This window comes from Ambystoma mexicanum, chromosome 1p, assembly GCF_040938575.1.
Source record: "Ambystoma mexicanum isolate Mex_15411 chromosome 1p, UKY_AmexF1_1, whole genome shotgun sequence".
Taxonomy (NCBI): domain Eukaryota; kingdom Metazoa; phylum Chordata; class Amphibia; order Caudata; family Ambystomatidae; genus Ambystoma; species Ambystoma mexicanum.
In genome coordinates, this window is record NC_090921.1 from 603,353,420 (window position 1) to 603,378,353 (window position 24,934).

General features: G+C 46.6%; 1 protein-coding gene across 7 annotated transcripts in view; it reads right to left on the reverse strand.

Annotated features, from left to right (window-relative positions):
* LOC138576642 (excitatory amino acid transporter 1-like) overlaps positions 1 to 24,934 on the reverse strand; it is a 718,046-nt gene that overhangs the window by 499,578 nt on the left and 193,534 nt on the right. The gene's annotated exons all lie outside the window — the stretch shown is intronic.

Below are 24,934 nucleotides of genomic sequence, written 5' to 3' on the forward strand. Positions count from 1 at the left end.
CCATCGCAGACAACTCCATCCTCCACACCACCTCGATGGGAAAAACTGATAGGTCCCAAAGGAAGCTCTCCTTTGAAACCGGTACACGCCCTAAGACCCCCAGGCTCCGGGAGGACCCGGAATCTTCGACCAGCAGCATGTCCCAGGCGGACGACGAAACCTCCTCTTTAGATATAAAGAGCCTCTTACTGGAACTCAAGGCCGGCATCGGGAGCCTCAATAATAAAATGGACGGACTCTCCTCGAAGGTAGACCTTCTGCAGCATAGAATGGACACTCATACGGAACGCCTCAACGAGGTCGAGCAACGTGTCTCAAACCTGGACGATGGGGTAGCTACCCTAGCAGCTAAAGTCAGCCAACTCGTGTCCCAAATGAAGGCAACCATCTCCAAGTGCGAGGATTTGGAGGGTCGCTCCAGGAGAAATAACATTCAAATCATTGGGGTGAGGGAACAGCAGTTGCCTTAAAAAATGGAAGACTTTGTGGAAAGACATTGCACCACCCTCTTCAGCCGCGAGGCCCTATCCCACATGTTCGTGGTCGAGAGGGCCCACAAGATCCCATCCTGCAAACCCGTCCCGGGATCTCCCACTAGACGCATAATTGCCAGGCTGCTCAACTACAAAGACCGAGACGCCATTCTATAACTGGCCAGAGAAAAGGGAGAGCTCCAGTTTGAAGGAGACAGAATACATTTCTACCCTGATTTTTCCCCGGCAGTACAACTCGAGCGAAGCTCCTTCACCACGATCAGGCAAAGACTCAGGGACAAGCAACTCATCTATTCTATGCTCTACCCAGCGCGCCTCAGAATACAGCATGATGGAAGAACGCACTTTTTCCAGACACCAGAGGAAGCCAATGCATTCCTAGATAGAGCCGGATACCCTGCACCGGCTCCCAACCAGGCTCAGGCACAACGAGAAAGGGTGCACAGAAACCCACCGTAAACACCGTATGGTCGGCGGCAACCACGCAACGCTCCAACTGAGATACACCTAAGGGTTGAGCAAAACGAGGCCGTGCAAATTGGGAGGCCCCTAGTACCTCTTGCACAGCAAAGTTAACATAAACTGTTCACTGTTATTGGGAGGGGAACAAATCAATGACGAACGTGCTCTGTTGCAGTTCAGTCTCCGAAGGCTTAAACAAATGGGCCAGTTGGGGGTTGCCCGTGTAAGGAAGGAAGCCAGGGAATGGGATTGGGAAAGTGCCATCGACCCGTTAGCCCCCCCACACCTCGCGGACCACACATCAAATTTAATCTTGCCGCAAAGACACCCCTGGAGCTGCCAACAATCAGAGACACAACCCGAAGTCCAATCGGGACAAAGGCAAAAACATCAGTTTAGCCATCGATATTGGCCACACAATTTAAGGTCGCCACCTGGAACATTAGTGGAGGTAACCTCCCCTCCAAAACGAGGTGGATCCTTCAATTTCTAAGAAGCACAAAGTAGACATTGTCTTCATTCAAGAGACCCATCTCATCCCCGTACGCGAACACCATTGGGCCAGAAGCTGGGGGTGTCACAGGTATTTCTCCTTCTCGGCATACGCCAGAGGCGTCGCAATCCTGATCAGCCACCGTACCTGCTTTAAGGCAATTGGGGTGGAGAAAAACGCAGAAGGCAGATCACTCTTGGTAAGAGGGATCATTGCAGGCAAAGACATAACCCTTGTTAACTCCTATGGCCCGAATGTTGATGGAGCGAATAACTTTGATTGGGTTCTCTCACACCTCTCTAATCAAACCACAGCAACAATAATCTGGGGAGGCGACCTCAACACCGTCCTAGATCCAGCAAAAGACAGGTCACGTACCACAACCCTGTCAACCCCTGGGAACAACGTGAATACACCTTCCACTCAGCTGTCCACAACTCTGATTCAAGATTAGACTACCTCCTGGTGTCCACCAATGGCTCCTTCCACTGGTAGCAATGCCAAATCTTACCCAAAACCTTTTCAGATCACTCACCAGTGACCTAAACCCTCCAACACCAAATCCCGCTTGTTGCAGGGGCACTTCAAGCCAGGTGCACTACAAGACCAAGTTTTCGCATCTGAACTCCGTGACAAAATTTCAACCTTTATAGATATAAACCTGGGCACTGTAGCCTCTCTCCAGGTATATTATGGGAAACGCTAAAGTGCTTAATAAGAGGAGTCAGCCTCGCTAAAGAGAGCGGCATCAGTAAGCTACTCCGACAAGAACTCGCCACTAGTGAAAAAAGACTGAAGCAATTGTAACTCAAGCTTTCCAACAAGAACGACCCGCATACCCAAGCAGCACTTGAGGAACTGCGAAAATGTAAAACCACAGTGGACCGTGAGCTAAAATTCTTGGGACCGAACAGCCAAATCCTCCAGTATGGTGAAGGCCAGAAGCCTGGAGCCCTCCTGGCGAAGCTGATCAGAGCCAACACAGATCGAAAGGATACAACCCAGGCACGGCACAGTGGTGCACTCGGATGAGGACATAGTCAAGGAATTCCAAGCATTTTATCAGGACCTATACACCTCCAAATACACCGCAAATGCGGACGCCATGAAGAGGTATCTTGAAAATACTGAACTCTACTGGGTGGAGGGAGAATTTCGCGAGCCACTCAACCAAATTATCACACCAGACGAAAAAGCAGAAGCCACCAAAACCCTCCCAAACACCAAGGCCCCGGGACCGGATGGCCTCACTGGAGAATTCTACAAGGCTTTTGCAGAAACCATAGCCCCCTTACTTGCGGAGGTCTACTCAGAAGTGCTAGAGACAGGCTCCCTGCCACGATCACTACACCAGGCCAACATCATTCTTCTACACAAGACAGGCAAGCCCCCTGATTGCGCATCCTATAGACCCATATCCCTCCTCAATCTAGATAACAAAATCTTCGCTAAAATTCTCACAACCAGGCTGATGCCGCTGATGCCGGCCCTCGTCCTCGCAGACCAGGCAGGGTTTGTGCCTGGGCGATGCACGACGTTTGGCATCAGAAGACTGTTTGCCATCGCCGAGGCCTTGGACCCCACTGGCCAAGCTGTGGCGGTCCTACTCGATGCCGAAAAGGCATTTGATTCTGTGGAGTGGACCTTCCTATTTGCCGAACTCACCCAGATGGGCCTGTCAAAGTGAAATTATATCGTGCCTCCTATTCTAATAAATATATGTATATTGGCCTATGCCAAGCTGCTCGAAAGTCGCTTGCGAAACAATCCGTGTTGCAATGTCCTGACCTTAAAATCAATGTGAGCCGCCATGTTAGGTTAATCCGCCATTTTAGGATTCGCTTTGTAAAAGTCACCCTGTGAGTTAAAATAATGGACGATTTCATTCCAAAATACAACATAGCCATCTTGACCTCTGTACATAGCTAATATGTAACTTGCCTGCAGGCAACTTGTTGAGGTTGTGAACTGAGACCTTGCCCTTCGTAGACTTGTGTGTAAGGGATTACTCGTGTAAAGAAACTAAGCCACGAGTATACTATAAAAACAATGTATCCAAATACTGAACATAGAACACTTGTTTAACCGCATTGTATTAATGTTTAAGAAGACTAGCATGGAAAAATCCCAGATCACAGTTATTGCATAGGCTTGTTGATACATGTATTAAAGGCAAACCAGTTATATGCGGTTGTTCGAGACTCGGCACGAACCCTAGATCGGTGATGTGTTAAGTGGAATATTAACCCGAAGTGGGGCTGGACATCGTGCCCACCAAGTGTATAAAAAGCAAATGCATTCTAATGTACAACGTCTCTCATTGAACCACGCTGGAGTTTGTTGTGTTGTACTGAGGGCCGATAGCTATCTGATTTTGCTCTGTTTTGATAACTAGATTCAGTATAAAATAAAGTACTTTGTATGTTCCTTTGTAACCCATGTTCGGTGTATTTCCTTTTGGGGTACTCAGCCTCGATATTATAATTTTGTTTTCACAGGTTTGGGCGCCCGGTTCATTAAACTTGTTTCCCTCCTTTATAATGACCCCCAGGCCACAATATTAGTGGGATCGGCGAGATCCTCCCCCATCAGGCTACAACGCGGCACTTGACAAGGATGCCCGCTCTCGGCACTAATCTTTGCCTTAATAATGAAACCATTAGCGTCCAACTTACGCTCCCAACAACTCCACAGAGGCTTCACGGTAGGCCCGCACAGGCTGATCACATCGCTATACGCAGACGATGTGGCACTAGTTATTCGAGATCCAGTTGAGAACCTTAACCCAATCACGAGCGAGGTGATCAAATTTGGAGCCGTATCAGGCTTAAAAATTAACCATACAAAATCAATTATCTTTCCGCTCACTCCCAGTACTAAACCATTCACTGATGACTACAATTTTTCCTGGGAATCCTCAAAAGTCTGCTACCTAGGGATACTGATGTCACTAAATCATCACGAGGTATTCCACGACAACTACGAAGCAGTAGCTAAAACACTCCAAGAAAAAGTAAACCGCTGGAAAGCACTCCCTCTGACAATGTGGGGGAAAGACTCCCTTTTCAAGATGGTGATTTTGCCAAAGCTATTATACCTATTCACTAATATTCCCATCCAAATCCCACAAGCTTTCTTAAAAAAAAATTAAAAGCCTGGTTCTCGACCTGCTATGGGCCGGCAAACCAGCCAGGGTTGCCTACTTGACTTTGATCCTCCCTGTGACCAGTGGCGATCTGGCCCTTCCCGATTTAGAAAAATACTTCTGGGCGGCCCAAGCACAATTCCTCAGCTTCTGGTATGCAACACACTCGATCAGGCCACACGTCCATATAGAAAGGGCATTGGCAACACCCAATCTATTAAGAGCCGTGATCATTCGCCAGCTCTCAGTCCCCACTCACACCATGAACGTAGTTCTAGTGACATATGAGATTTGGAAAAAACTAGCAAGGAAATACAATATTCAGGTGAGATATTCACCCCTCCTCCCAATCAAATTCATCCCAGGTGTTCCATTAACTTCTGAAAGAATCTTCCACCAGCGGGTGGGGAAACTACAAATAACCTCTCTAGGAGACATTTTCAGCAATGGCACCTTAATCACACCGCAACAAGCAGCAGAAAGAGGTGCCAACACGCCCCTAGATAAGTTAATTTACTTCAGACTACGATATACCCTGCAAGCGCTATTCCCCTCATTCCCGCAACAGCCACCAACATGGCAGTTACTACACAATGTGATAAAGGCCCAAGGCGAGGGCAGACCATTATCACAAATCTACAAAACCATCCTAACAGATACGAGCTCCATTGATACTCGCACAAAAACCAGATGGGAGAGGTCTCTCCACCTCACCATCCCGGACGAAGAATGGTCATACATTTTAAGACAAACCCAAAAAATATCCATGAACTCTCGCCTAATGCTAATACACTTTAACTACGTGCACCAGACATACTTCACTCCCCAAAAAAAGAACAAACAACAAACAGACCAATCAGTAAAATGTAAGAGGTGTGGATACCCATCCGCAGGCTTCGTCCACCTTGCTTGGGACTGCCCCAAACTAACCACATTCTGGACACAAATCCTTCAGACTACCTCAGCAATCATAGGAGAAGAGGTACAACCCATCCCAACAGCAGCCTTGCTCGGGATGACAAAACACCTGTCACCTGGTATAAGGAAATTGGCAGGGCTTCTACTGACCCTAGCCCGAGGGAGAGTGGCCATGTCCTGGGGCAGAGGAACTGTACCTTTAGGGGCACACTGGCGGAAGGACATCTTATACTACCAGGACGTTGAATCTGAATGTATCAGATCACTCCCCCAACATGCATGCCCCCCTGACATATGGGGCCCTCTGTTGTCCTTTCTGATGAGCGAGGCAGACGACTGCTCATCCACGACCTCGTCAGGGAGACACAGCTCCTAACGAACTTCTCACAGACCCATCTACGTACATTCAACCGCGGCTATAGAACCTACCAGATAGATGCTTCCGTATCTCTGCTGGTCTGGTGGGATGGGGGGCATCAAAGGGTGGCACTGGGTTTTGTACCCCAAGGAAGGGTGCATTGATATGTAATGTTTTTCTTTCTTGTTTAAAAAACCTGAACAATAAAACATTTTTAAAAAAATCAATCACGCAGATATGCACGATCAGTCTGCCGCTTGTATTGTTGGACAAACCAACAAAGGACTGCCTTAATATTGACAATGTCCTTTCAGATGAAGAGCTCAAATACTTCTAGAAAAGACGGTTCCCATCAAAAGGCAATGTCCTGGAAATGGCTTAGACTTCAAACCTATAAAGGTCCTAAGGCACAAATGACCATCAATAGTGTTAACATTTTCGGGATTCCAGATCTTCTCCTAATAAGGGTGGATTTGTGAGAAATGGAACAAGGCATAGAAAGCAGCCCTTTGGAAGATAGGTGTGCCAACTTCCAAGACATTATGGAAAGCACGTTAGACATCGAACTAAAAAATAATATTAAAAAAACATGTTTACAGCTTCTCATCTTTCCATCAAGATAATATTCAGCAAGCCAACGATAAAATAAAAATGTCCCTGGTGCAAAAGAGAGCAAGCAGATGACATCCATATGTTCAACCATCTGATGGGTGTCTGCATTTCTCTATGTAAAGTATAGAGCTATGGAAAGACTCATCGTTTTTTGGCACCCTTTAATATCAGAACTCTAACGCTAGCTGTACCCAGTGTATCATGCTGTATCATTTGCTGTTTTGAACCTGTCCTGACTTCTGAAGGTAAGTAAAGCCTTTTGCTTCATTTACTTTGCCAACTCATCTGTTTTGGGGGCACTGATCAGTCCCTATGGCTATCAGTGCAGGTGGAAGATGTCCTCCATTGTAAAACTGCTAGTTTGTTTTACACTGCAGACATCACCTTACTGTGAGGAGCAATAAGGCCACTTTGTTTCATTTTAACTGTCTTTTGCAATGCTATTGTTACTTGCATGATGTGTCCAAGGAAGACTCATGGCAGCAGATATTGTCCTACCATTCTTTTTGCATTCTCATGTGCGCTATTTACAGCAGAATACCTTTTAGGATGCCATATAATATAAAATGGCTTTGCCATTAAATGCTGCTATGTCCTTTGGCCATCTCCTCTTTGGGATGTAATAACCCACTTATGCTCTGCCCTGCGGCATCCCTGTGTCCTGGTGGTACATCATTCAGAATAAAAGAACTTTAGACACAAATAAATAAATAAGGATTTCAGTTGTGCATTACACGCTAGGCATTGGCTTAGGTGAAGTGCCGATTGAAATCCCTTCCAGATTGGGGGCTCGTCACAAGATTTCTGAATTAGACACACCACCTGTGACAGTCTAATACAGCGTGCTAACTGACGGGGTACATAAACCCTGTTGGGGTACCACACTGTGCTACACTGTAAAAACACCCTTCAATAGGAACGCTCCAAGGAGTTGGTCTGTTTTGCAAAAATAAAATAACTCCTGTAAGTCAGAAAGGAAATTAATATTTCCGGAATAGAAATTAATATGGCAAAAGAACACCTACTGCACAAATTATTTGTCAGGGGTGAATGGACAGAGCAGGATCAGAATGTTTGGTTGCAGGAAATCAAAGAACAAGCCACTGCCACAGGATTAGGTATATGGCAGGATCAGGGTCCATTACACATGGCACTTAGTGAACTGTAAATGGCCCCTAAGGTAAAAGAAGAGCAAAGTAAAATTGCCAAAATAGCGGCATATCTGTACCTCCACATTGGAGCAATATGGGAAAAGTATGCCGAAAACCTAGATCTGGCAAACAGGCAAGTACAATTATTAGAAAAAACCCAAACTGATTTGGACTCTGCAGAGCAAAGGCTACAAAAGAGTCAAGAATCAGAAAATCAAACCAGACAGTACCTGATTAAAGTAAAAGGAGATATGGATATCCTACAGCAAGAGAAGGTAGAACAGGATAACAAAGTACTGGCACTGCAAAAAGAGTGTCAGGAATGATTGGACTCTCTACTACAGAGTCAACAAAAGTTAGAACAGTCAACCTTTAACAGAGCATGCGCAGAGCAGGTAGTCACCCTGCAAAACCGCCTAGACCAAGTAATAGAAGAAAATAATAAATTCATTCTCAAAGACCTTGACACCCAGACAGAATTTGATGAAGAGCACCAGAAAGCTGGTGCATTAAAAAAACAAAAGGGATGACCTGGCTGCACAGAGGGGTACCCTAATTCAGGAAAGGGACGCCTTAGGCCAGGAAGCCAACTATTTAAAAAACAAGGTGGAGGAAAATCACCTGGCCCTTCACGGACTGGGTAAGCTCCAAAAAGACTACGAAAAACTGTTAGAGTACACCAGGAGGGTGGAAGATGCTCTAGCAAGAAATGACCAGGCCAGTAAGGATCAGACTCAGGAGGTGACCCTCCTGCAGCAAAAATTGGCCCAATACTAAATAATTGGACAGGAAACACAGAGAGACAATGAGGCTCTCTGTGAGAAAAATGACAGGCTCCATAAACAGCTGGCCATGCAGGAACAATTAATAGAGACCAGTAAGGCCTTGATAAAAGAACAAAAGGGTCAGACTATTGCATGGCAACAGGGAGTAGGGCCTGAGGGAGATGAGGTTCGCTGGGAGAGGGAAACACCTGAGCATAACCTCAGGAACCTGGGCACCAGAGACTTTCAACTCTTCAACTCCATGGACTCTGCCACCCCCATGTTCACTGGCTCACAGGAGCCAGGGGCCACGGGGATGGTAGACTTCAACCCAATGAGAAATATAGGGCTCATAGATCAGCGCCTCCCAGAAATGGATGGGCGGGCATCTATGTATGGGTTGCCCAAGTACTAGGGCCATCTTCTCTGATCAGGGAGACTCCAATGAGGGGAGAATCAGAGAAACGGATCGTCAGAAATATAACTTACCCAGAGATACGATGGGAAAATTTGGTGGGGAACTCCACGAGAGTAGGCCCACTAAGGGCATCCTGAAAACCTCTTCCCAGCGAGGACAGTGGGTGGTACTCAGCCAATCCTGGGAGCAAGGAAGAATCAGAAGGTTCTTCTGAGTGTCACAGGACCCAAGAAAATAGGCTCCCACATTCTGTCAGCCATTCCCAAGCTCGCAGAATCCGGGAGAGCCTAGAAGACCAGACAACCACCTCTGGCAGGAGTGCCTCTGAATTGGAGGATGAGTGGACCAGAGTGACCCGAACCAAGAAAGCCAACAAGGTCAAGAGGGCCTTGCTCAAGGATCCCCTGAAACAAATAAAAGCCATTAGGAGAGTCATTACGCCCTGCCACAAGAATGCAAAGTATACGGTTTGGGAACACCTGGAGCTATTTGAACAGATGATGGACACTTTCCTTCTGAAGGACAGCCAAAACTGTATTCAGTATGTGAAGTGGACATTTTCTACCAAGTACTCCAGCTTCTTTGCGGGGCTGGAGGATCAGAATCATTCTAGGTGGTCCACCTATAGGGCAGACATCCTGAAACACTTTGCCATCCATAGGAATCCTCAGGAGGCTCGCAAGGCAGCCTATAACTTAAATGTGGGGAAGATCAGGCCCCACAAGAATGTGTTCAAGAGTTAAAACGTGCCTTTACGCAGACCAATAGAATGGTATGCACTGACAGTAAATCATTTGTAAATACCTTCTTCCATGCTCTCCCCAAATATATTATGACCCACCTGGTGAGGGACTTTCATGATAAAAGATCACTAGACTGGGTCATTGAACAAGCCACATGCATTTATGAGGTGCAAAAGCCAGTGAAAAATAAAAATGGTGGAAAAAGCCACAAAACAACCAACACCCCTGCTGCTGCTAAAGTGGCAGAGGTGAAGATTGCCCCCATTTTAGATTTAGAAACGGGGTCGGGGGGTCTAAAAACCTGCCTGCACAGAATCAAAACAACCCCAAACCCACAAGGCCCTCGGGCCAATCACAAACAGGGAGCCAGGGAGGCAACCCCACAAATGGGACCCCTAACTCCCCTGGTTACATCAGCCCACGCTACAAGTGTAATAGACCCATCCTGGGTTATGTGTGGACTCCTCCAGCCCAAAGGGGGTATCCAACTATATAGAAGCTAACCCAGGGAACTTCCCTCCTCACTTCCCCCAGGAGGGCAGTAATCCCCCAAAAACCAGCCAAAATGTCCTTCCTAGGTACCCGCCAAACTTTAACCCCCAAAACAATCCATCCTTCTTTCCCCACTTTCCTGAGCCCAGACAGCCCAATCTGGGAAAGGGGAGGCCAAGGGTGGAGGGGTACCCGAACTTTCCTAACCCGGGGTATTTTGGGAGAAGGGATAGCTACCCTTCCCGGGATCAGCCCAGGAGAGAAATGAGGACCCAGTACCAGCCAGAACGGGTGACACAACTAGAGCGCGAGGTCCAGAACATGGCACAGAATCTGGGTCGCATGCTGAGGGCTCAACAGAACCCTAAAATGAGCATGGCGCTCAGAATGCCTCAAATCCAGGTTCTGGTGCTCCAGAGCAATGACGGGGGAAGAACCCGGACAACCCACCGGTTCCCAGGGAGGAGGCACAAGGGGAAGGGGGGTGTAAAGCCTTGGAGGAAGCTTCCTTCCCCACTTGTGAAAAGCCCCTGAAAACCCAGGAACCGAAACCAAAATCTGCTTTCCCCGATAATCTGCAACCCAAGGGGCAGAGAGGGGGTAGGAGAAATAAAGAGCCCAAAAACACATTTTGAGGAGGAGGTACAAATCTTCTAGTTTGAAGGTGAGGGATCCTCAGAGGATCCTGGGAAAAGAATCTTCTCCTTCAGAGATGGGGGAACTCCTCCCAAAGAAAAATGAGTCCCAAAGGATCCAAATCCAGACTGGATAGATGTGGGGACTGAATTAGCACCGCCCATTATCAAACCCCAGAATCACCAGCACGAAAATCCCCTGGTTCAAACCCATCCTGGTGACTGCTTCCAAAAAGGGGGGGGGGGGGCAGCCCAGAATCAGAACCAGGGGGAACCCAAAACTTCCCCCATATCTAGCGGTCACCTTTTTCTTCCATATCCCCAAGACTCCAAACAGAATCCTGCCCAAAACACCTTTCTGTCAGTATCCAAAACCGAGATGTACATTATCTTTGCCCCCTTGAGGAGAAGGAGGGATGATTCGATGCCCCGGTCCAAATACAGGGGCAGTGTACAATTTTGGCACTCGTGGACACTGGATCCCAAAGCTACCCTTCTGTCATAAAGGGCCTTTGAACAACTGAATTCAGGAAGGGGGGAGAAATACCAAATTCCTATCATCCCTCTTCCTGGACAACTTCTGAACTTCGACGGGAAGGAAATTCCCATCGAGGGGACTGCGGATGTGGACATTAAAATTGGGCGACAGAAGGTGAAGCACCCGGTCATAGTTGTGACTCCAAGGGCACACCTTGTTTACTAGGGAATGACATCCTGCGATGATTGTTAACCCTCTTAGATTGTGTAAACAAGGTATTTTCGTCCCAGACTAACCGACCAATAAAATTGAAACATAGTGTCAACCATGTTCGTTTAAATGGCACATGCCACATGGTTGAACAAAAACCTGACCAAATAGAATTTCACTTCCAGAATAATCAAAACCCAGATGTGACAGTAATTGCAGTAGGACAACAAACTGGTGATGGAGGGTCCTCTCTATTTCTGAAAATCAACCTTCCTTCCAGCCTAAGGTGGCATTCCACACTGGAAGGAAACACTCTGAAATTTTTACAAATTCACAATTAGAAAATCCCACTCGTATAGTCCAGAAAGATGAAAAATCAGCTCAAAGCCTGGCTGATATTCAGAGAATTGGAGAGCATTTGTTCATCCCTATTCAGTTAAATGAAGGGAAGGACTCTGTTCTCGCACGAAACTGTGTGAACAACGGTAAGAGCTTCATCAGCGAGGACATGTTCTGCTAACTCCCAAAAGATCCAGCCATTCCCACATTTAGACTGATAGACAAATGGGAAATGGACCTGGAAACACCCAATTCCAAACATCTCCTGCCTAGCAGGTGTATGCTCAGAATTTCCATAGGCAACAAGAGCATTGTCCATAATTGTTGAGTCGTGCGAGATGTCCCTGCTGCATTTTACTTAGGCAGTGACATTCTCAATCGCTTTGCCATTAGTTTGGACCTAATAAACTTCAAAGCCTGGTCCCGATTAGCGGGTAATCCCATAGACCTTGATGACCCAGAGAAAGCGTTTAGGTCAGCTCAATTGCTGCGATATGCAGTTGAAATTCAGATTGGAGAGGAAGTCACCATCCCAGAAAGGACCCGACAATTCTCACTGAAAGTGAAAGTTAAAAGAGGACAAACTGAAAAACCCTGACGACTATATCCATCTTAATGCTCACTTCCAACAGCAGGGTTGGGGGTAAACCCAACACCACTAGTCAACATAGAACATGACACCATTCCAATAGAGGTGGATAACAGCGACCTAAAGAATATCACTCTAGCCGCAGGCACCATTATTGGAATGGCGGTTGATGACCAACATTTTTCCGTAGATTTAGGTAATGAACTGTTAGGACCAATCCCCAAAGACTGTTTTGACAGTGATAGTGACAATGAAAAAACACCAGACAGGATCTTCACCCGGAATGGGGGGGGGGGGAATTATGGTAAGGAAGATGTGACCTGTGACTTCAGGAGGGATGAGGTGATCTTCCAAGTCCACGAGGACTGCCTTCCCCACCTGAAGCCACCAGTCCATATCAGCACTTTGACCAGAGGCTTCTCCACCCAGCTGGAGGAGGCCGCTGAGATAGCAAAACCGGAAGTCTTTTCAGCCTAGCTGATGTCTGTGAGACTCTGGAGCAAAAGCAAAAATTGAAACAAATTTTCTTAGATTTTCAAGATCTCTTTGCGGTGGACTCATGACTGTGGTCGCACCAACATCCACACAACAACAATTCCCATGGACCCTGGCATGACTCCAGTGTTTGTGAAGCACTATCGCTTGCCTCTCGCATCAATGGAGTCCCTTACTGAAATAATGAAGAACCTTGAGTCCCGTGGGATAATTCGTCCAGTCCACAGCACGTTCAATAATCCGGTGCTGGGGATTTTGAAACCAAACGGCCAGTGGAGACTCTGTGCTGACCTTAGGGAGCTCAACAAACGGGTCCATGCTTCCCGATGGGCTCTTCCCTACATAGACCAAGGGCTGGCCCAGATCCAGGGGTCAAAGGTATTCACTGCCATTGACCTGACCAATGGGTACTGGACCGTACCTGTCAGTCGGGAGGGCCAATACAAGCTGGCTTGCACCTTCGTGGGGCAGCAGTACAAATGGACCCGGACTCCCTTCGGATACATCACCTCCGGCAATTAATTCAACATTTTTCTACACAAGGCCATGCCCGACCTGGGTGAAAGGGGTAACCTGGCCTATGTCGATCATTTTCTAGTCAAAAGCTCAACTGATCCATTATGTTCTGACACAGTTGAGGGCTGCCGGAGCAAAACTCTCCTTTCAAAAGGCACAGTGGTGCAGAACCTGTGTCAATTTCTTGGGGCATGAGATCACTCCTCAGGGTCTCTGCCCTCAGGAAAAGAAAGTGGAAGCACTGCACAAAATAAAAGACCCTACAACTCTGCGGGAACTAAGGGGCCTCCTTGGACTAACTAATTACAGCAGAAAGTTCATTGAGGATTACACAGAGATCACCAGACCCCTGATCCATCTTTTGAAGGGGGGGGTCAAGTGGGAGTGGAGTCCAGAACAAGCCGAGGCAGTAAGACAACTCAAAAGCCTCACACAAGCGCCTTGCCTAGCTTACCCTGTCAAAAACAAGGAGTTCTTCTTGGAGACAGGGTTCTCAAATACATGCTTGACTGCGGTACTATATATCAAAAGCATGACAAGGTCAATAAAGTAATCTCCTATACGAGTAAAACTTTATCCTCTGTGTAGGAAAAATTCAACGATTGTGAGAAGGCACTGCTGGCAACGTTGTGGGCATTAAAGAATTACCACCCGTTTATCCAGGGGCAACACATCATAGTGGAGACTCCACACCAGCCTCTGCAATATCTCCAAAGTGACAGAATCCGGCCCGGAGATGTGAGTAATTCCCAAATAACTTCCTGGATTATGTCAATGCAAGGCTTTCCTGTGGAGGTCAGATATGGCCAAAACAAGAAAAGTCCCCTCACGCCAGGTCTGCCTGACTTGCATGATTGTGCCAGAGAAAACTGTCTCGAGGTCGAAAGTCTTAAAATAAAAGACAACATGGAGGCATACCTTAATTCCCCACACAAAGTCTATGAAGAAGACCAGTGTGAGGGAATGCCCACTGTCTATGTGGATGGGTGCTCCTACCATGTTAACAACGGGGAAAAAGAACTTGTGGCCGACGTAGGGAATGCATGGGTGAATGATGCCCCAGAACCCTCCGCAGGGTACAAAATCGGTCCCCAAAGTAGTCAAGTGGCAGAGTTGATGGCTATGCATCAAGCCATCCTCACTGCTGTCCAACACCAACTACACGAACTGGTTGTAATCACTGATTCAGATTATGTACGGAACGGGTTTGTGGAGCACCTGGTTAACTGGAAAACCAGAGGCATGCTATGTGCTAATAACAAACCATTGAAACATGGGAAATTAATTCAAAATATTGATGATCTGGTCAAAATATTGATGATCTGGTCACCTCGAATGAGATGACCATCTACTGGGAAAAGATCAAGGGACATTCTAAAGTAGAGGGACCAGACAAAACTGGAAATGACCTAGCTGATGAGCTGGCCAAAACCGTAGCCATCCAAGGGGATCTACTTGAGATCGAATCCCTGTTGGGGGAAATCCAGGTCACTGGTATCACTAGGTCCCAGATAAATGCTCACAATGAACTCTCAACTGCACAATGGAGTAAGGAGACCCCAGATGCTGATTTGATTAGGGCTCAAAAAGGGGATCCAATAATTGTTAAGTTTTACCAAAATATTGAGGACCCTGAGAACTGTCCCCTGATGAATTCCGATTACATATGGAAAGAGGACCTCAGAGTGTTGATGAAATGTCCAAAAATGTTCTGAATCCAAGACAGTTTGTTGGCGAGAAGATCCCTAGCTGACCATGATCAGTGGGTGATCCCTACCTCATTCCGAAGCCTGATGCTAAGTCACGCCCATGATGCGGCCACAGTCGGTCATAGGCCGTTTCATACGACATTAGAAATCTTGAGAGGTTGCCTCCTGGCCACACATGGGGCAGGACCTCGACCAATACTTGAAGGGGTGTCTTGTGTGTACGCAATTTCAGCCAACATCCCTCACACACCGTGCGCCTCTCCAAAAGAGGGGGAGGACACTGCCTTGGTCAGATTTACAAGTCAATTTTATCGGGCCCGTGATTCGCTCCTCTAGGGGGAACAAGTACATTTTGACTGTGACATGCCTGTTCCCTAAATGGGTGGAATGTCTCCCGGCCCCAAATTGCAAGGCAGAAACAGCAGCTGCCCTGATAAACCACATCTTCTCGCATTTTGGACTACCCCAAAGGATCGAGTCAGACCGAGGTAGCCATTTCACCAGCAAAGTGATGACAAAGATGTGGGAGATACTTGGGGTCAAAAGGAAACTACGCATTGCCTACCGGATAGCTTCTAGTGGTTGAGTTGAGAGATACAACAAGACAATTGTGAGTATATTAAAAAAGTTTGTGGCAGATTCTGGGCCAAGTTGGGACATCCAACTACCTCTTGTCCTGATGGCCATCAGATCTACCCCTTCTTCTGCAACAAAAATGTCGCCGTTTGAGCTGATGACTGGAAGACGGATGGTGCTTCCCCAGCATCTGCTCTACAGAACCCAAGAGCAGACCTTGATAAATGCCTCAACAACTCATGAGCATGTTGAGAATCTGAGAAAACACCAACATGCTTTTGCCTATGCTCAGCAGAATCTAGAAAGATCTGCAGACAGTATGAAGACCCACTATCAACTCAAAGACAACTTAAAAAGAATACCAAGTAGGAGGCCGGGTCTACTTATCCAAAGGAACTAGGCCAAACACTGCAAATTTCTTCCTAGCTGCGGGGTCCTTTTGAAATTTTAGACATAATCTCACCAGTCGCCTACAAAATCTGTATCCCCAAAGGCAGTTTGGCAGAGGGGGAAGATAAAAGGGTCCACATTAACCAGCTGAAGTGTTGCCATCCTAGGCATACTCTGCAGCAACTAGAAGATTCATCTGGAAACCCAGAGGGGGACGTTCCAGCTTCCTAGAAAATTCTGACAGTAAAAACCATTCCATCTGTTGTAATAAGTATAAGCGGGAAAGATTGCCATTCATATGTCAAATGTATGCGTCTGCCCCACTACATGAATAGTGGTGGTGAAATGCCCACAAATATGCTCCGTTTTGTCATCATAGGACTGAAACCATGGATCCTAAGCACCAAGGAGGACCACTCGGGGACCGGAAGGAAAGACCCAAGGGGCCTGGCGTATCGCTACATACTCACATCCAGACCGGTGAGGAGAACCTGTCGATCCAGCACTGATGGGAGAAGCAGACTAATTTTTCCCACTTGAACCACAAAGAAAAACTGAACATCCCAATCTCCCGATTTCCCCTTGATGGGCGGTCAAAAGTCAAGTCGTGGGGGGGGGGGCTTTGTGGCATGTATTAACCCACTTATGCTGTGCCCTGCAGCATCCCTGTGTCCTGGTGGTACATCGTTCAGAATAAAAACTTTTAGACACAAATAAATAAGGATTTCAGTTGTGCATTACACGCTAGGCATTGACTTAGGTAAAGTGCCGGATTGAAATCACTTACACCTCCCCTCATCTCCTTACTTTCTTCTATGCACAAACTATCAGAATTGTCCCTGGACCTAGTATGATAGCAACGTCGTCTGTCTCCTCCCCTTACTTGTTCCCCCCACCACTATCTGAAATGTAATCAGGCCTAGTACTATAGTTGCTTGTTTTGTTCCTCCCTACCCTTTTTGGACACCCTCTCCCTCACCTTTTATTTCTCCTGCTCTAACAGAAATGTCGTCAGGCCTAGGACGATAGTAGCCTGTTTCCATGTCCTTCCCACTCTCCCCCTCCCTTCCCTATCTATGTCGTAGCTCTCGCACTATCTGAAATATCGTCAGGCCGAGTATGATAGTTAATTTCACATCCTTACTGTTCATGGCCTGTAAGAATGTCATGGTATTTTTCCCTTGTTCCCTCCCTTGTACCTTGCATTGAAGTGCTTTGAAACACATTGGGCCTCATTCCGAGTTCAGAGGTAACCACGCTGCTATTTGCGGCATGGCTGCCTCCAAACTCGTCCAAACTCCGGCCTGGTGAATAGAGTAATTACCGGTCCATTCCGAGGTCGGAGGGACCGGTAATTCCCCATTCACCAGGGCCATTCCCCATTCCCATTTGAGCCCCCATAGGGCTCAATGGGAAGGGGGAAGGCGGCAGTAACAGTACCGTAAATTACGGTACCGTTATTGACCCCGGAGTCCCTTTGCGGGTCCAGTCCTTAACGCCTGCAAAAAGCAGGCGTTAAGGAAGGACCCGCGAAGGGGACTCTTAGTAGGACGGTAAGGGTTAAATGGCACCGGTCTCGTTACTGGTGACCGTTAACCCTTACTGCCCTACTCGGAATGAGGCCCATTGTGTATAGGCACTATATAAATAAACTATCATATCATCATCATCATCTTGTATCTTGCTCTCTCTGGGTGGTTTTCACATATATGGTAAGCCCTTTCCTGGGAAAAACCTCTTCGATCCTGGGCAAAGAGGAGGTATGCGTTTGTGGCCAGGTGTGTGGACTGCAACAATCTGGTCTCAGTCCACATCATAGCCAAAGTGTGTATGTTGCTGCGAAGATGCTGTGGCCAGAAACTGCTCATGATTGGGCAGCCCCTACCAATTTGAATGTTTAATATCATTACCATTGGTGGGCTTTGAGATGACTCCAACCTGAAAGAAGGATAAAAAGCAGGACTCCTGCAGCCATTCTTCATATTTTCATTGCAGCCAAGACCCCATGAAGAGGAGCATCTCGCTGACAACCGGGTGCTTGTTATTGCAGCCATTCAGCATGGGCTTCTTCAACCGTCCTGAAAAAGCCCCAAGTCTTGCTGACCTCAAAAGATCTTCAATAGTGCTTCAACCCTTAGACCAGTGGTAACAGCCAGTGTTGACCCATGCTTGAGGATCCTGCTCTTGAAAACATCCCAGAAGCATCCTGTGAGCTGTCCATCTTCCTCCTGGGCTACCTCACTGGTTCAGTCATCATCCAGAGTTCGGATTTGGGACTTAGTAGACCCTCGACTTTTGAAACAAGAGACTTCTCCCTGTAGTTGCAACTCTCAAGATGGGCCTCACAGGGCCAGCTTCTTTGTTTCCATCACAAGAGTCAACTTCACTGTTTGATCATGGTAGCTATTGCGGATTTCTGCCCGCATCATGTCCTGGGTGTCCTCTGAGGTAGTCATCAACATGGGGTTCCTTTTGTGCCAGAATCATCGTTATTGTACCAAAATGTCACCCTCATTTGTGCGCCCCCGCAGTCATTGCGACTATGGAGGTGCACAAAATGAAGGTGACATTTACTGCGCCCAAGCAGAGCATGTGTTGCGGGGGTGTCCCCAGCTCTTCCTGGGCACATTAATGGGGCATTGGGGGTGTCCTCCACTTACCATTTCGGAAAGCAGGGAACACGCAAGAAAAAAAAAGAAAAAAGAAAAGCACTCTGCAGTGTCAGCTCCAACCCACGTTAGTAGGAGGAGCTGACACCACCAGGGGTGTTGCTAGGTCTGGAAAAGAACAGGGGCTACGCTAATGTCGGAACTGTCAGGACTGGGGGCTAGAGAGCATTTTGGTTGTAGCTCCTGAGATTCTATCCGGGGCTACAAACAAAAGACTAGGGGCTATAGCTCCCTCAGCCCCCCCTAGCAACGCCTCTGGACACCACAGGGATCGCAGAGTGCGGGCGGCACACTTCTGCATATGCCGCCCTAAAGGTACATGGAGTGGGGTCAGGGCCGTCATGAGGGGGGTGCAGGGGGGGCAAACTGCCCCGGGCCTCGCGCTTGCTGGGGGCCTCGCGGCCCCCTCCTAGGTGGAAGGCAGCACAGTTTCCCGTGTCCTTTATTCACACGGGGGACTGTGCTGCCCCTGCAATGATTTTGCTGTTTCTTGTGAAGCCGTTTGGCTCCGCAACAAACTGCAAAATAATGGGAGACAGCACGGCTCAGAAGTGAGCTCTGCTGCCTCCCGTCATTCAGCTGAAAACGTGGACATGCTGAATGACGAGAGAGGACTCCTCTCCTGTCAGTCAGTGTGTTCGCGTTGCTCAGCGTGACCACACTGACTGACCGGAGAGGAGTTCTCTCTTGTCAGTCAGTGTGTTCAGGTTGTCAGTGTGACCACGCTGACTGATGGGAGAGGAGTTCTCTCTCTCTCGTCAGTCAGTGTGTTCACGTTGCTCAGCATGACCATGCTGACTGACAGGAAAGGTGTTCTCTCTCGTCAGTCAGTGTGTTCATGTTGTCAGTGTGACCACACTGACTGATGGGAGAGGACTCCTCTCCTGTCAGTCAGTGTGTTCATGTCAGCGTGATCATGCTGACTGACAGGAGAGGAGTTCTCTCTTGTCAGTCAGTGTGTTCACGTTGCTCAGCATGACCACGCTGACTGACAGGAGAGGAGTTCTCTCTTGTCAGTCAGTGTGTTCACGTTGCTCAACATGACCACGCTGACTGACAGGAGAGGAGTTCTCTCTTGTCAGTCAGTGTGTTCATGTTGTCAGTGTGACCATGCGGACTGATGGGAGAGGAGTTCTCTCTTGTAGGTCAGTGTGTTCATGTTGTCAGTGTGACCACACTGACTGATGGGAGAGGACTCCTCTCCTGTCAGTCAGTGTGTTCATGTTAGCATGATCATGCTGACTGATTGGAGAGGAGTTCTCTCTTGTCAGTCAGTATGTTCACGTTGCTCAGCATGGCCACGCTGACTGACAGGAGAGGAGTTCTCCTGTCACTCAGTGTGTTCATGTTGATTAGAGAGGACTCCTCGCTTGTCAATCAGTGTGTTCACGTTGCTCAGCGAGACCACGCTGACTGATGGGAGAGGAGTTCTCTCTTGTCTGTCAGTGTGTTCACGTTGCTCAGCGTGACCACTCTGCCTGATGGAAAGGAGTTCTCTCTTGTCAGTCAGTGTGTTCACAATGCTCAGCGTGACAACGCTGACTGATGGGAGAGGAGTTCTCTCTTGTCAGGCAGCATGTCTACGTGTCGGCTGCATGGATGCTTTTTAAGGGTGCATGGAGGTAAGGTAAGTGTTTTCTATTTTAAATTAAAAGTGTATATGTGTATTTAAATTAAATTAGTATGTATATGTGTATGTATGAATGCATGTGTGCATGTTGATGTTTGTGTCAATGCTGTGTTTGGTTTTATGTATACATGCATGTATGGAGTTGTGTAACTGGTGGTTGAATGCATGGGTGAAAGTGTTTTTTGTGAGTGTGTGTTCAGCACCACCACTAAATGTAGCCGCCCTGGGGGCCACTTCATTAAGGGGTGGGTTCATGGCATCAGAGGTGCACCTAGGCTAAAATGTCAGGGGGCAAAGGGGACTAATACTTCAAATGTTGGGAGATGTGCTAAAGTCAGTAGCTGTGAGGAAGGGGCAAACTTCCTTGTGTGGGGGCACCTAAAATCTTTCCACTTTTCAAATGAGACTATTCTGGTGAAGCTTCAATGGTACAAGCAGCTACCTCTTGCCTTCATTTCTGAAACATCACACTTAAGGACTGCTGTGAGAATGAGATGTCTCATGTCACCACTTCCCTTCTAATCACTCCCCTAGCATGCAAGTGCTAACCCCACATCACAATTTCAATTACCTAAAAATGTATGGATAGGAATGCAGGTGCTAACAGTGAAGTGACTTCTCATGGCCATGCTAATCCCTATGGCAATTCTCACCCAGTTCCTGCCCTCCCCACCCAAAACACCTCCTCACTGGAACACTGAGCTATTTTTAAACATGCCTTGCCATCAAACCTAGCCCTCAATGTGCCTGCAAGTGTCCCTCAAAGGAGTCCTCTGAGAGTTCATGACTTCATTGGAGTTGTAAACACGTAACTGGTGTAATAAAAATGTCTTAATCAGGTCTGCCTTTAGCCACTCAATTTAAAAACACCCTGCATGTCTTTCGCTGAAATTCTTTTAAAAATAAGCATTGGCAATGCCAACAGTTTTGGCTTGTGTATAAGTATTAGGCATTTACGAGGCAGTGCTATTAGCTGCTCAGGTACTCAAACCATTTTGCACTGGCACTATCAATGGCCAGCTAATACCAATACAGAAGTGCCTTTCCCATGCCTACACAAATGCCCAAACTGTTACCATTGCCAGTGCTCTTTTTGCTTTACCCTTGATGCACAGGACTATGCATCAAGGTTAAAGCAAACATACTACCTGGCTAAATTGGCCCACTTTGAATGTAGGCCAATCTAGCCAGTAATAACACTTATGGTACACAGTGAGCCTGGATGTACTTTCTGTGGCATGGCATTTTTACTGGTTGGGAATCTGTATATGGTAATAATGGCAAATATTGATGCAGCCTGCATCAACATAATTAGAACAGCCAGCATGAATATATGTTTATACTAGCATATCTCGCGTGGAAAGGCGGCATGAAATGTATTGGAAAATGTTCCTATGCACAATTTGTGATTTGCAACTATTGGGAATTTCCATGTGCTTCCATACAAAACCAATTGCAAACTGCGTGGATTTCTACCCAATTTTGCAAAGAAAGTGCTGTAAAATGCATACTTTTAACCCAATGTTTCAAACATTTTCTTGGGAGTGAGAACCCCCCTCCCCCAAGCCACCCTTGTTTGGTTTGGGCTCCATCGCTGAGCTAGTTGATCTTGACTAATTGGAACAAACATTTAAGCCTCTTAAGTTCAGAAATGTACCGGCCTCCACTGTACATCATTTGTCACTGTGTATGATGTGCTCCTTAATGATATGATATGATATGGCATTTATAACGTGCCTGTACGCAAGTGTTTCTAGGCGCGACAAGGCAAGGAGGGAGAAACAAAAGAGTAGGACAAAACACAGATCTTACTAGGCCTTGTGTCATTCAGATCGTGCAAGAGCATGGAATGGGGGAGGGAAGAAGTGCCGAGGGTGGGGTAGGATGCAGAAGTGCAGGAACAAAGGAGAAACAAGAGTGCAGCCAACTGGTGGCAAGTGTGAGTACTCATAACTGCAGCCAACGGGTGGAGAATAAGAGCAAGAGCAGGGACTGTAGGGGTTACAGATACAGACCACAAGTGCAGGGGAGCCAAGAGGCAGTGCGGGATTGCAACAGGACAGGCAGGGACCTGTGCCCAAATTCAGAGCTTGACCAGGTGACCAGTGCATGGATCAGGCAGGTGATCAGCAACGGAGAGGAAGAGGGAAGGCAGAAGCAAAGAGACAAGTCTTGAGATGGTTCTCCTCAAGTTTCAGTGAGGCAGGGAGCTGTTTCCAGAGGGAGGCCCCAGCCGAAGAAAGAGATCTGCCCTCAACTCTTTGCTTGGAAAAGTGATTGACCCTCAGAGAATTGGAGGTGGCGCAGTGGAGAGCTCAAGCCATCTTATATATATTTATTCATATAATAAAAAAGTTAGTCTGGCATGAACCTTTCTTCAGTAGAGAAAGTAGTAATAAACCATATTTGGGATCCTGCACACAAACACAAGGGTAGATTTCTCAAGTCTCCTGTGTGCGGATATGCCGCCGCTGGCCGAGTGCAAAAAATTGTAAGGGGGCCTCACCAAATGTTTTGCCCCGGGCCTCACCACATCTTCTGACAGCCCTGAGTGGGGTGGTTGCGAGGGGTAATGCAGGCCAGGTGAAGCGGGCACAGTGATCCATATGATCACTGCACCGTGCCGTAACTGGCGTCAGCATTTTCGACGTTGCAGTTGCGGGCTGCGAAGTGATCACAGATCCGAATCATCCAGCTGTTCAATACCAGGAACCATCTTGATAGAGTGGTGAACCGTTGACTAGCGATATCCAAATCCTGATGCCAAGTGACCTCTGCACCAGTAACCCCTAGACCTGTACTCTCTTGAAGATCACAAGTGCAGCCACTCCATTTTTGGTATTTAAATCTGGGGACAATGAAAGTTCCAGTAGCAGTAGATCTTAGTTGCCTGCTGAGAGCATAGTGAAGAATGCCTTTTTAGGCATCCTAAGATAAGTAGCATTACAATATTTGAAATGATGTGCTATCTATGAAAGCACATCTGGACCTTATCTGAGAAGGTAAAATATCCCAGAAATCTTTTTGAGTATTCTCAGTTGAAAATAAACAACTACTGGTTAGCTCACTGATAGGACAATTCATATATCATACATTTCATACCGTTTTGGAAGGCTCGAGGCAAGGCCAGAACACTGATGGCCAAAAACTATTACTTCAACTCTGGGCATTAACAGAGATGCTTGGGATATCCACCTGTTGAGCAGAGCTGCTTGAAGATTTTTTTTAATGTTTTATTAGTTTCATGGTCAAACAAACAATAAATGTTAATAAAACATTATGTTAAATAAATGTTACTAAAACAATGCAAAACCGTTAACATTATAGCACAACTTAATCATTCTACAATCACTTCCTATTTAACACATAAAATCCTGAAATCCTAATCAAAAAAACAAATCAATACCTCAAAAAAAAGAAGAAATGGGAAAAAGGAAGAAAAAGGAAAAATACAAATCCTATCTTCATCATTCCCATTTCATTGGGTGAATTTCATCGTCTCCTGGTTACCAATCAGTTGCGCATTCCCAAATTTTCCATTCATTCTTATCCACAGTGCAAGAAGAAAACCCCATCAATTTTCCTATCCAATCTCTACTGGTAATACAACCTCCAGCAATCACCAATGTGGTCTGGTCTCCTATTGACACCCATTTCCCCCATTGATTTATATTCAACCAGAAAGATATTTCTAAGCTGCACTAGGGATTCACAGGCAGTTATCAGGTGCATAGGAGTTTCCACCTTATCACTCTTTTTGCAGTATCAGTACTGGGCATTTGCCACTGAACCTCCTTTGTAAAGCGGCACCCAAGAAGCACATCTCTGTACCTTGGGGATGGAAATGTTTGCAGATATTTAGGTAGAGAATTCAGACCATTTCAATTAGAGACTCTCACATTGTTCAATAGAGTTTATCCAATCCCGTACCATTAGCTTCCTTTTTACCTTTACTGGATTTTGCATCAACATTTCCAGCTCTATATCGTACCCCTTCAAAATGTTCTCCACCTTTGATCTCCAGAGTTTCAGATGTTTATCTTGCTTTTTTTTCCTAAATCCAGAATTGCAAAGGGTACAATCACAGAGTCCATGGCACATTTCCTATACAGCGTAACTGTTTTCCATAGAGCCATAGACTCCAATAACTGTAATCTGAATTTATGTCTTATCGCATAGGATGGCAAGTAATTAGGGAGCCTTAACACCTTCCTCTAGACTGGCCCTCAAATTTCTCCCACCACAAGCAAGATTTGTGGAGAGTGGGTTCAGCTCCATATGTTAAAATTTGAGGCACCTTTTGCTTGTAGAAAGATTATTGGGATAAGTGCAAATATCCCAAATTTACGATGGAAAGCTCTGGCCTGATTTGTTAACGTTGTCAACCTGGATCGCAAATGCTGGAGGTAATCAGCCTCATTTATGCTCTTGTTTATTGGAACTCCTAAGTAAACCATAGATTCAACTGTTTCCAAAGAGATCCCCTCCACCCTCCACTTAAAATTCCACAATCTTTTTACCAGCCCATTTCATGGACAGGATTTTTGATTTGGTAGCATTTATCTTCATGCCGTTGTCTCTTAAATAGAGTTCAAATGCTCCCAATCTCCTCTGCAACCCTATCGGAGTGAGGTCTAAAAAGACCAAA